The following is a 12,903-nucleotide window of genomic DNA, read 5'->3' on the forward strand; positions in this document are numbered from 1 at the left end:
CATATATATGTATATGAGTATATGTGTGTGTGTGTGTATATATATATATATATGTATATATCATATGTGTGTGTGTGGAGAGATACGTATGCATCCAAACACAGACACACACACAGAATAGAAGAGAAAGAATCTTTTTAAACGAAACGAGACTTGGGTTATTTTTTGTGTGTTTATTTTAAGAAGGGAGAAACAAAAAAAGCCTGGATAAAAAAAAGGGGGGGAGGGAATAAATTACACAGCATTTATAGCTGAACCCCTAAACTTTAGTGATTCTTCTGTATTTATTAATTATCAATTAAAAGCTTACCTTTATTTGTGACGGCCCTTTTTTTTTCTCTCCGGCAAAGCTGAACAGAGAAGAAGACAGACATATACAGCAGTAGAGTAGACACAGACACACACCAACACCGGCGCTCGCTCTCATATTTCCTGCCACAAAATAATACCGTCTACTCCCTGGCCGGACCTTTTCGCTTTCCCATCGAAAGAGCATCGATGGTGTTTTCTTGCTGATTTTTCGGGCCCAGATCGGCTTTGATTGAATAGATTGAAGATCTGTCTTTCAACCACTTATTATTCTTTTTTTTTTCACGTAACTTTAAATGGTTGCGAATTTCTATAAGAAAAAATATGAATACGATTTTCGTTATCAACAAGAAAAAAATTACATCAAAATTACATTTAAAAAAAGGATCTTTTATTGGTTGAAATTGCTGAAATACAAGAAATTTAACAAGAAATATCTTACAAACTACAGAATTTTCTCAAGAAAGCCAAGAGAGAAAGATGTTTTATTTAACACATTCTACCAGTATACGAAGTTTAAAAGTGTTTAGTTACAAAGAAATTATTTTAAAAATCTGCCGATCAAAGTGAAAAGATCCAAAAAGAATTCAGTGTTTCAAATGGTTGGAAAAAATTTAACAGGGTCCAAGATTTATGATTCGGACCCTTTCCAGCTATGAGACGCCTCGTTTATTTGTCTGAAATATTATAAGCGACTACAATATCTAAAAGACCGCAATATCTGACATGCCACTCCTTTTTGTTGGTGAAATTGTTTACCTCCAGGTTAACTTCAGTCGAATAGACATTACGATCAAAACTGTTCCGCCCTCGACCAACCCCTGTCAATTTCTTTTAAGGCATCGTGTATTTAAAGCTAAATAATCCAATGTATTTTTAAAGGTGTGATTTAAAGTAAATTTCGTAGTTATTTTTAGCATGTCAAGAGAACATGGAGCCGTTCTTTTCCAGCTAGAAGAGTTTGAGCAACTGGAAAATATTCCATCAACTTGGCTCAGATGATGTTGGCATTAACTCGAACATTCACGCAAGACTTGTTCCCCGCGTCATCCATCCTGTCCGAAAAACAAGCTTGCACCACATCCCAACACTAAGATAGAACTAATTCACGTCAATTGGACCTGCTGTCTTTAACATCGTTCCAAGATACCTATGAGAAGAAAAAGATCTCAAGTCATTCGAATGCTTCTTGGATGAATTCCTCCAACAAAATCCAAATAAACTACTTTAACCCTTTTGATACCAACCTGGCTGTAACTGCCTCTGGCTCTGTAGTAAAAATATCTTGTTTACATAAGTTTTGAATTAAAATCTTCCACCAAACCTGAGTCACAATTCATGTTCCCAACACTAGCTGAATGATAACTAAGTTATTTTACTAAATTCTTTGTTATATTCAAAATTAATTGAAAGAAACACAGAGCATCTCAACAGAATTACGGTAACGAAAGGGTTAAAATATATAATAGAGAAACAATTCTTAACCCTTTTGATACCAACCTGGCTGAAACCAGCTCTGGCTCTGTAGTACAAATATCTTGTTTACATAAGTTTTGAATTAAAATCTTCCACCAAACCTGAGTCACAATTCATGTTCCTAACACTAGCTGAATGATAACGAAATTATTTTACTAAATTCTTTGTTATATTTAAAATTAATTGAAAGAAACACAGAGCTTCTCAACAGAAATGCGGTAATGAAAGGGTTATACCTAGATATATCTCTGTTATAAATAACTATTTATTTGAAAAGGCTATGGTGCCCAAACTATGGCTGTAATATGGAACTTCCTTAAATGGCTTTTCCAGGTGGTACTGTTAAGTTAGTCATGGCCTGGGCCAATTCTGAGTGAAACCTGTACTGGTCCCACATAGAAAGCACCCAGTACACAACATAAAGTGGTTAGCATTGGGATGGGGCATGGGGCCATAGAAACTATGCCAAAGCAGACAGTAGGGCTTGGTGCAATCCTCTGGCTGGCCAGATCCAGTCAAATCATCCAACCCATCCATGCCAGCATGGAAAACAGATGTTGACTGATGATGATCATGTACATACATGTATACATACACATATATGTATGTATGTGTGTGAGTGTATGTATGTATGTATATGTGTATGTGTGTGTATATGTTTGTGTATATGTATGTGTATATGTATGTATGTATATACGTATGTATGTCTATGCATGTATGTATGTGTGTATGTATATACATATGTATGTATGTTATATATGTATGTGCACACTAATGTCAACGTGCTCAAGATGCTGATCCCTATGCAGGAGATCCCTAGGGAGGAGTGAGAGGATTGGAAATCCTTCTGGTCAAAAGAATCCGTCCATCACAGCAAAAACGAAGTCCTAAAAGCACTCTGTAGGATCGTATGTGCTGGGTACTGTCTCTACATTCATTCTACCCCATCTCATCTCTCTACCCTTCTCTTCCCCTAATATCAATCCTGCTTTCCCTCCTCCTTGGTGTATATTACACCCCACCCCATTCTTTTCACTACCAGGTACTTTCCCTCCCTCCCTCCCTCTGGAACCACTTCCTTTATTCTCATTATCCTCCGTTCCCCCACCATCTACCACCAACCACCTCCTTTCTTTGCCTTCAGTTATCTCTCTCTCTCTCTTTCTCTCTCTCTCTCTCCTGCCATGCTTCATATATGTCATCTGGCCCCACTCAAGGTAGCCACCCTTATGTACTTCTACATCTCTCTCCCGACCTCACGCATCACCTCTAACCCATCTTCCTGATCTATCCTCCCTGAGCCCCTTCTATGGCGCTCACCTCACTTCCATCTCCATACCGATCTTTCTCATCATGCCACACCTCCACCCATGTGCGTCACTCACTATATTCACCCCTACCAACATCTCTAACCATCTGCCACTCTCCCTTCACACTCTTATGAAACCATCCACCCGGCCTAATCCTCTGTCTGGATTCTCTCTTATGCTCACCTTCTTGCTCCTGGGGTGGGGGTTGCACTACCACCCCATCACTACTATCTTATCTTATTCCCAGCTATTCCACCACCCCATTCACCCTTATATTATACAGGGTAGCCAAGTGTCTTCACCACAGGTGCAGGAGTGGCTGTGTGGTACAAAGCTTGCTTACCAACCACATGGTTCCGGGTTCAGTCCCACTGCGTGGCACTTTGGTCAGGTGTCTTCTACTATAGCCTCGGGCTGACCAAAGCCTTGTGAGTGGATTTGGTAGACGGAAACTGAAAGAAGCCCATCGTATATGTGTGTGTGTGTGTGAGTGTTTGTATGTGTTTGTCCCCCTTACCATCGCTTGACAACTGATGTTGGTGTGTTTACGTCCTCGTAACTTAGTGGTTCAGCAATAGAGACCAATAGAATATGTACTAGGTTTACAAAGAATAAGTCCTGGAGCTGATTTGTTCGACTAAAGGTGGTGCTCCAGCATGGCCACAATCAAATGACTGAAACAAATACAAGAATAAACGAGAATACCATGACACCTGTGCTCGTTCCCCACGACACCTGGCTTAAAGCCCCCCCTCCTTTTCCCATATACTCCCTCTCCTCCTCTTGGTCAAGGAGGTTTTTCTCTTCCCTTTTCTTTTTCCTTTTTGTCTTCTTCCACAAGACATCTGGCAACGCCAGGAATGCTGATGCCATGAAAAAAAGCACTTGGTACACACTGTGAAGTGGTTGGTGTTAGAAAAAGGATCTGGCCTTAGAAACCATGCAAGAGCAGACATGGGAGTTCAATGCAGATCTGTGGCTGGCTGGATCCTGTCAGACCGTCCAATCCATGCCAGCATGGAAAATAGACATAGATGATGGTGGTGGTGGTGATGATGGTGATGGTAGTGGTGATGATGATAATGATGATGATGGTGATGGTGGTGGTGGTGATGATGATGATATGCTCTCATTCTTTTGCTAACAGTCTTTCAGTGCCACTTTGCTCTGAATCATCAAAATCCAGTACAACACACAAAATTCTGCTGTTGATACATTAACCAAAGTGGTGAACCGGCAGAATTTACAGCAAACCAGACAAATTGCTTAGAAACATTTTGTTCATCTTTACGTTCTGGGTTCAAATTCCACTGAGATTAATTTTTGCCTTTCGTCCTTTTGGGGTTACTAAAACAATCACCAGTTGAAGACTGGAATCAATGTATCCGAGTCAGCCCCTGCACTGAAATTGCTGGCCTTGGGCCAAATCTCTGAAATCAATTTTATTGATTACCATCATATTATATCGACCAATATTGTACAGAAGTGGCTGTGTGGTAAGTAGCTTGCTTCCCAACCACATGGTTCCGGGTTCAATCCCACTGCATGGCACCTTGGGCAAGCTTCTTGTACTATAGCCTCGGGGAGACCAAAGCCTTCAGAATGGATTTGGTAGACGGAAACTGAAAGAAGCCTGTCGTATATATGTATATATATATACATATGTGTGTGTGTTTGTGCATCTGTGTTTGTTCCCCCAACATCACTTGACAACCGATGCTGATGTGTTTGCCTACCCGTAACTTAGTGGGCTGGCAAAAGAGAACCTATAGAATAAGTACTAGGCTTACAAAGAATAAGTCCTAGGGGCGATTTGCTCGACTAAAGGCAGTGCTCCAGCATGGCAGCAGTCAAATGACTGAAACAAGTAAAAGAGTATTGATCTTCATCAATATCATATGAAATCTCAAAACAAGATTTTGACAACAAATATTATCAGATCAATTTGGTTGCACAATAAAAATTGAAAATATTTTTTGGAAATTAGAGCAATTAAAAGCTGCACCTATCACCCCACCACTTCCACCATTGTCTCCAATACCCACCTAAAATTCCTCCCCTCATCCCTGGGGGGCAGTACCACCCACTACATTAGTGACGTTCAATTCTGTTTTCCCTCTTCTTTATGAATTAGATGCATAAAGAGAAGACAACTGCGTTTTGCAGCAGCTTTTGTTTCTATGGAGAAATTTATATTCTTTTACAGGTATTGGTGATTGGACAGTTGCCATGCTGGAGCACAACCTTCAAGGGTTTTAATCAGTCATGTCGCACTTCGTACTCTCTTCCCCATCCCGCCCCACTTCATGCCTAGGTCTGGCACCTATTGTCTTCCAATTTACTGAATGCCTTGGCTTTTGTGATAAAGGGATGCAACCCAATCCAATGACACACACACATGCATGCATGCAAGCACACATACACCAAAAAACCCTCACCCATATACTCTATAGAGTGGTTGGGGTTGGGAAGGGCATCAAGCTGTAGAAACCAACTCAAAACACACTATGGAACCTGGTATGGTCCCTGGCCTTTCCAGTTCCTACCAAGCCATCCAACCCATGCCAGCATGGAAAACCAATGTTAAATGTTCATGATGATGCTGACGATGATGATGATGAATGTCATTCAATCTATCTATCTATCTATCTATCTTTCAATCTATATGTATATATATATTTATATATACAAGTAATAATTTTCACCTTATTGTGAATTTTTTCAATTCAATTTTTTCACCCTTATTGTGATTTTAATTACATATATATATATATAATATATATATATATATATATATATATATATATATTATATTATATTACTCTTTTACTTGTTTCAGACATTTGACTGCAGCCATGCTGGAGCACCGCCTTTAATCGAGGAACTCGACCCCAGGACTTATTCTTTTGTAAGCCCAGTACTTATTCTATCGATATATATATATATATATATATATAGATATATATATATATATATATATTTTATTATATAGAAGGAGCTTCTACAGGACTAGAACTGTTTCATTCAAGAGAAATCTTCAGGAAGCTAGTTAACAAGAATTGTATTGGCATTTATACATTTAGGCAGGTTTAAAGGGGTGTTGGTGGGGGACTTTTTGGGGGTAGGCATAGCGCAAAAAATCATACTTGGGGGAGTGGTCAAGGAGTCAGTGTTAAATTAGATAGGAGAATAAATAAAAAATAAAAAATAAAAAATAAAAAAAAAAATAAAAAATATAAAATATAAAAAATAAAAAATAAAAAATAGAAAATAAAAAAATATAAAAAAATAATAAAAAAATAAAAATAAAAAATAAAAAATATATATATATATATATATATATATATATAAAGGGGGGAATAGAGTTTTAGGTAAATAAGGAGATTCTCACTTATACCTCTACACATACACACATATATATACAATCACACATACATATACATATCTACACATACACATATATATGTATACATACACACACTCACTTGCATACACGTATACACACATGTATATATACACACGAGCACACATACATATACACACAGAAAAATATATATATACATACACACACATCTACTCACATACACGCATACACACACAAATCCATACACACACAGCACACTAGTCCCCATATACACATATATACACATACACACATATATATACACCCACACATACACATACATACACATATATATACATACATACACATACATATACACATATATATACATACACATATATATATATATACACATATATATACATATGTGTACCCATGCATACCTACACATACACACATATATATATACATATACAAATACAGACCCATTCCCTAATTTTAATTTTATTATCTTCGTTTATTACTTTTGTTATCTTTGGCCGCTTGGTCACAAACGTCTTGGCTATGACAGCCAGACCATTTATTCGGCTACTGGAAAACAATTACTCATTCACTCACGCACACTCTTTAGCACGTACACTCATACGCATACACGCACGCACGCGTTATATTCATACATACATACATCTACATACATTCACGTATATACACATACGTACGCGTACCTACAGATTCATGTCTACACTCTTAGAAGGCTAGTCTATACATATACACCAATAAATATAAATACACACACATACATGTACACCTACATACAAATACATACATGTACATATATATATATATATATATATATATATATATATATATATATATATATATATATATATACGCGTACCTACAGATTCATGTCTACACTCTTAGAAGGCTAGTCTGGCTGTCATAGCCAAGACGTTTGTGACCAAGCGGCCAAAGATAACAAAAGTAATAAACGAAGATAATAAAATTAAAATTAGGGAATGGGTCTGTATTTGTATATGTATATATATATGTGTGTATGTGTAGGTATGCATGGGTACACATATGTATATATATGTGTATATATATATATGTGTATGTATATATATGTGTATATGTATGTGTATGTATGTATATATATGTGTATGTATGTGTATGTGTGGGTGTATATATATGTGTGTATGTGTATATATGTGTATATAGGGACTAGTGTGCTGTGTGTGCATGTGTGTGTATGGATTTGTGTGTGTATGCGTGTATGTGAGTAGATGTGTGTGTATGTATATATATATTTTTCTGTGTGTATATGTATGTGTGCTCGTGTGTGTATATATACATGTGTGTATACGTGTATGCAAGTGAGTGTGTGTATGTATACATATATATGTGTATGTGTAGATATGTATATGTATGTGTGATTGTATATATATGTGTGTATGTGTAGAGGTATAAGTGAGAATCTCCTTATTTACCTAAAACTCTATTCCCCCTTTATATATATATATATATATATATTTTTTTTTTTTTTTTTTTTTTAATAATTTTTTTATATTTTTTTATTTTCTATTTTTTATTTTTTATATTTTTATTTTTTATTTTTTATTTTTTATTTATTCTCCTATCTAATTTAACACTGACTCCTTGACCACTCCCCCAAGTATGATTTTTTGCGCTATGCCTACCCCCAAAAAGTACCCCACCAACACCCCTTTAAACCTGCCTAAATGTATAAATGCCAATACAATTCTTGTTAACTAGCTTCCTGAAGATTTCTCTTGAATGAAACAGTTCTAGTCCTGTAGAAGCTCCTTCTATATAATAAATTAATTTTACTCTGCTATGTATTGAGTACCTTATTTACTGTGGTTAACCCCGAATCAACCCGGGACCTACATATATATATATATATATATATACGATGATGATGATGTTGATGATATATATATATATTCTTGTATTCTTTTACTTGTTTCAGTCAGTTGGCTGTGACCATGCTGGAGCACCACCTTTAGTCGAACAAATCAATCCCAAGCTTAGTACTTATTCTATCGGACACTTTTGCCAAACTGCTAAGTTACAGGGACATAAATACACCAATATTGGTTGTCAAGCGTTGGTTGGTGGGGACAAACACAGACACACAAATACATACATATATACAACAGGCTTCTTTCATATATATGTATATATATATATATATATATATATATATATATATATATATATATATATATATATATATATATACATATATAGGAGTGGGTACATATATATACACATACATGCATACACATATATATATATATATATATATATATATATGTATGTATGTGCAGGTATATGTATGTATATATATATATGTGTGTGTGTGTGTATGTACGTATGTACATATATACATCTATATAAAAACATACGCGCGCGCACACACACACACAAGAGATTTCCTTCCCGTTCACAGTAAAACTTATTCAAAAAAGACCGACCCATTTCCCCTCATAGCAGTTATGAGAAAATTAAAAGACCAACAGTCTGTCCTGATTTACCTCCCTTGCAAAATTCTCTCTTTCCCTGCGAACCGTAAGCCAGACAGCTGCAGCTGCTGCTGCTACTGTCGCTATTTAACTCCAGGTCGGCTCTGAACGAGCACACTTCTGAGCAGACGACACGCCATGGTTTGGCAAGCCTTTGATTATAGGTCTACTTGATCAAAGTCGACCTGGAGCCAAGCAGCAACAACAATTATATGAGTCAACAACATCTTCATATCATTGCTTGATCTGTTATTAATAGCTGCCAAATCTCTCTCTATCAAACAACGGCAGTAATTTTATTCAGCTGAATACACGTCATTGATTGGTTGAAATTAGCGAAATACAACAACTTTAACATGAAATAACTTCTTAACTATAAGCTTTTCTCAAGCATGCTAAGACACATTTTATATGACACATTCTACCAGTGTCCGAAGTTTGAAAGTATTTGGTTACAAAAAATTATTTTTTAAATCTGTCGGTCAAAAGGTAAAAATCCAATTATAGTTGTAGATATGCTTAGAAAGACGGGATGGTCACGGATAGACTACCTTTGATCGTATGCCTGCTCAGTGAGGGCTGATCCCTTCCTTCTTACCCTCCCCTCTTCTTTCTTTCTTGGTTCCTCAACACCTGATGGGATTGTAGAGGTGCCATTGCAACATCTATCATCATCATCATTATCATCATCATCATCATCATCTTAAACCACCCACCATCACCACCATCCTCCTGCTCCTCCTCATCGTTGTTGTCATCATTTTAACGTCCATTTTTCAATACCTGCATGGGTCAGATGGAATTTGTTGAGACAGAATTTCTACGACCAGATGCTCTTCCTGTTATCACGACTCCCCTCTATCGAACCAAGCAAGGATTATTTAGAAATAGCAGCCAAATCTCCCTCAAATATCATTCTAAGAGGCTAGCACAGTGTGGTCTGTTTTATTCCATACATTCATTTCTTCATAAAGCAGAGACAGTGCCAACAATCCATACATGACCACCTGAAGAGACAAGAGGAGGAATAGGGGGGGGTGATGGAAGGGGGTCCTGGTCGGTGTAAGGATTAATTGTTGTGTAAAGGTGTACATACATGTCGTAGGTTCAAATTAATGCAGAGGACGGTTATTGTGCACCCCAGTGGTTCTCAGACAGTCTGCCATTATGTACTGGTGTGCCACAAGGGTATCTAGATGGGCCACAGAGTTTTAAAATACAATTCAATCATCATCATCATCACCTTCATTTAACGTCCGCTTTCCATGCTAGCATGGGTTGGACGTTTTGACTGAGGTCTGGCGAACTAGATGGTTGCACCAAGCTCCATTCTTGATCAGGCAGAGTTTCTACAGCTGGATGCCCTTCCTAACGCCAACCACTCCGAGAGTGTAGTGGATGCTTTTACATGCCACCGGCACAGGGGCCAGTAAGGTGATGCTGGTAACGATCACTTCGAATGGTACCTTTTATGTGCCACTGGCACGGAGGCCAGTTGGCCAGTTAGCCACTCTGGCAACGATCACGCTCGGATGAGGCTCTTAACACCCTACTAGCATGGGGCTCGAGATATATATACATACATATATATACACATATATATGTGTATATATATGTATGTATAGTTAAGCTTAGTACTTATTCTATCGGACACTTTTGCCAAACTGCTAAGTTACAGGGACATAAATACACCAATATTGGTTGTCAAGCGTTGGTTGGTGGGGACAAACACAGATACACAAATACATATATACAACAGGCTTTTTCATATATATATATATATATGTATGTATACACACACACACACACAAAATATATATATATAATATATATATATATATATATATATATATATATATATATACATGTGTGTGTGTGTGTTTCCCTTGCATTTGCTGGTTTGTAAACAATGGCTCCTGGCCAGTTGGCTTGTAGTCCAGCACAAAAGGATATCTTGTCTTTCTGATACGTCTTGACATGTTGTTTCATCTTTGTAAAACAAAAGCGGAAATTGTGCAGTAGAAGATGGTGGTGGGGGGAGAGGAACAGTTTGTACAACCCAGGCCAAATGGTATGTTTAGCCATGCCTTGCAGACAGGATTGTAAAGACATTACCATGGAGAAAGGCCAACAACAGCCACCCCACCTTAGAGGCCTCGTTTCTCAGACAAGCTACAATTACAGTTCTATAGTTAAGAGATGAGGAATTATTTACATTATTTACATTTGATGGATATTTGTCCTCATCTTGTTTGTTGTTAACACATTTCGGCTGATATACTATCCAGCCTTCATTAGGTGTCGTGGGGATATTTTGAACCTGTGTTCTCATTCCTAAGGTATTTTTTGATATTATTATTATTATTATTATTATTATTATTCAGGTCACCGAGTTCGATTCCAGGCAGTGACTTGAATAATGATGATGATGAGAAGAAGAAGAAGAAGAAGAAGAAGAAGAAGAAGAAGAAGAAGAAGAAGAAGAAGAAGAAGAAGAAGAAGAAGAAGAAGAAGAAGAAGAACATTGAAAAATACCTTAGGAATGAGAACCCAGGTTTGAAGTTTCCCCAAGACACCTGATGAAGGCTGGAAGGTATATCAGCCGAAACGTGTTAACAACAAACAAGATGAGGACAAATATCCATCAAATGTAAATAATGTAAATAAAGTTACAATTATCCCAATTTTTCAGAAGAAATGGGAAGTGTTGAAGTCTAAGAACACCTGGGGTCTTGACGGTGACCCTCACAAACTGACAGCAGTTGGTCAGGTTCCTGTATTCATTTTGTTACTCTCTTGCAGGCAGACATTTTATTTCCATATATTCTTGTTTCAATTCTTTGATCTTTTGACCTGTATTTTGACCCTGTTGGTAGGAACAGCTTTGTCATGTATTCATATTGAAGCAGCTGCTTTTTTTCATGTTTATACCTTTAGTGTTTAAACCGGCCATATCCAACCCAAATATTCTACATGTTCTACATTCAAACTGGCCATATCTAGCCTCTCACACCTAACCTACATTGACATTCTAAAAATAAACAATGACATCATTGAAACCCCAAAGCTAGAAGATAATGCTTGATTAATTCAAAACAATTTGCATGAAAAAAGACTCACATTTAATAGAGAAATCTGAACACCAAAGGGTTATATGAACATCACCGAGACAAGTGATTCAAATTTCTTGTATGGATGAGTAATGGGAAGCAGGAGACAGAATTGGGTGCTAGAATTGCAAGCGCTGGTACAATAATGCACTGGTTCCAGTATTCAGTCTGCAGAAAATGAGGCAAAAAGCCAAACTTATGTTCAGTTCAGCTTTTGTGCTGACCTAAGGTTTCAACTGCTGGGTAACGACTGAAAGAGTATGATCATGAATGCAAGTGGCCAAAATGGGGTTCCCCTGAGGGATTTTTTAATGATGTTATTTGACAGGGAGCACAGCTTGGAGATTAGGGAGTCTCTCCAGACCAAGCTGCTCTTCTCCTCATTGAAGGGTTCTCAGCTCTGGTACTACAGACCTGATCAGAATGATGCAGAAAAGAACCGCAAGAAAATCCTTCAAGTTGAGCCAATCAGCAGGAGACCTAGGGGTAAGACCAAAAAGGGGATTGTTAGATAATATCCGCAGTCTCGGATGGTCATGTTTGGGAATCCAACTGGAAAATGTAAAGAGTTACTTCTGAGAGGGTCCTAAGGAGGAGGAGGTGTTTGGGGATTCTACCCACCATCAGCATCCCAAGATTAGTGGACAGAAAAGATGGATGGATGGTTTATTATCAATATTAAACATCTGTTTTCCTATTCTAGTTTAGTTTCGGTCGGCCTATCATACAGTATTTCAATTTTTGAACTCAACTCATTTTTTCTTTTCATGGCTACACTCCATCAAGAACACCCAACATTCAATGCC

General features: G+C 37.4%; 1 protein-coding gene across 1 annotated transcript in view; it reads right to left on the reverse strand.

The window, feature by feature from the left end:
• LOC115218819 (zinc finger protein 271-like) overlaps nt 1-462 on the reverse strand; it is a 13,338-nt gene extending 12,876 nt beyond the window's left edge. The window contains exon 1 of the mRNA XM_036509322.1: nt 311-462. The gene's annotated coding sequence lies outside the window, so the exon portion shown is untranslated. The remainder of the gene's footprint in view (nt 1-310) is intronic.
• Nucleotides 463-12,903: the final 12,441 nt, after the last annotated feature.

The sequence above is a fragment of the Octopus sinensis genome, linkage group LG14 (assembly GCF_006345805.1).
Source record: "Octopus sinensis linkage group LG14, ASM634580v1, whole genome shotgun sequence".
Lineage (NCBI taxonomy): Eukaryota > Metazoa > Mollusca > Cephalopoda > Octopoda > Octopodidae > Octopus > Octopus sinensis.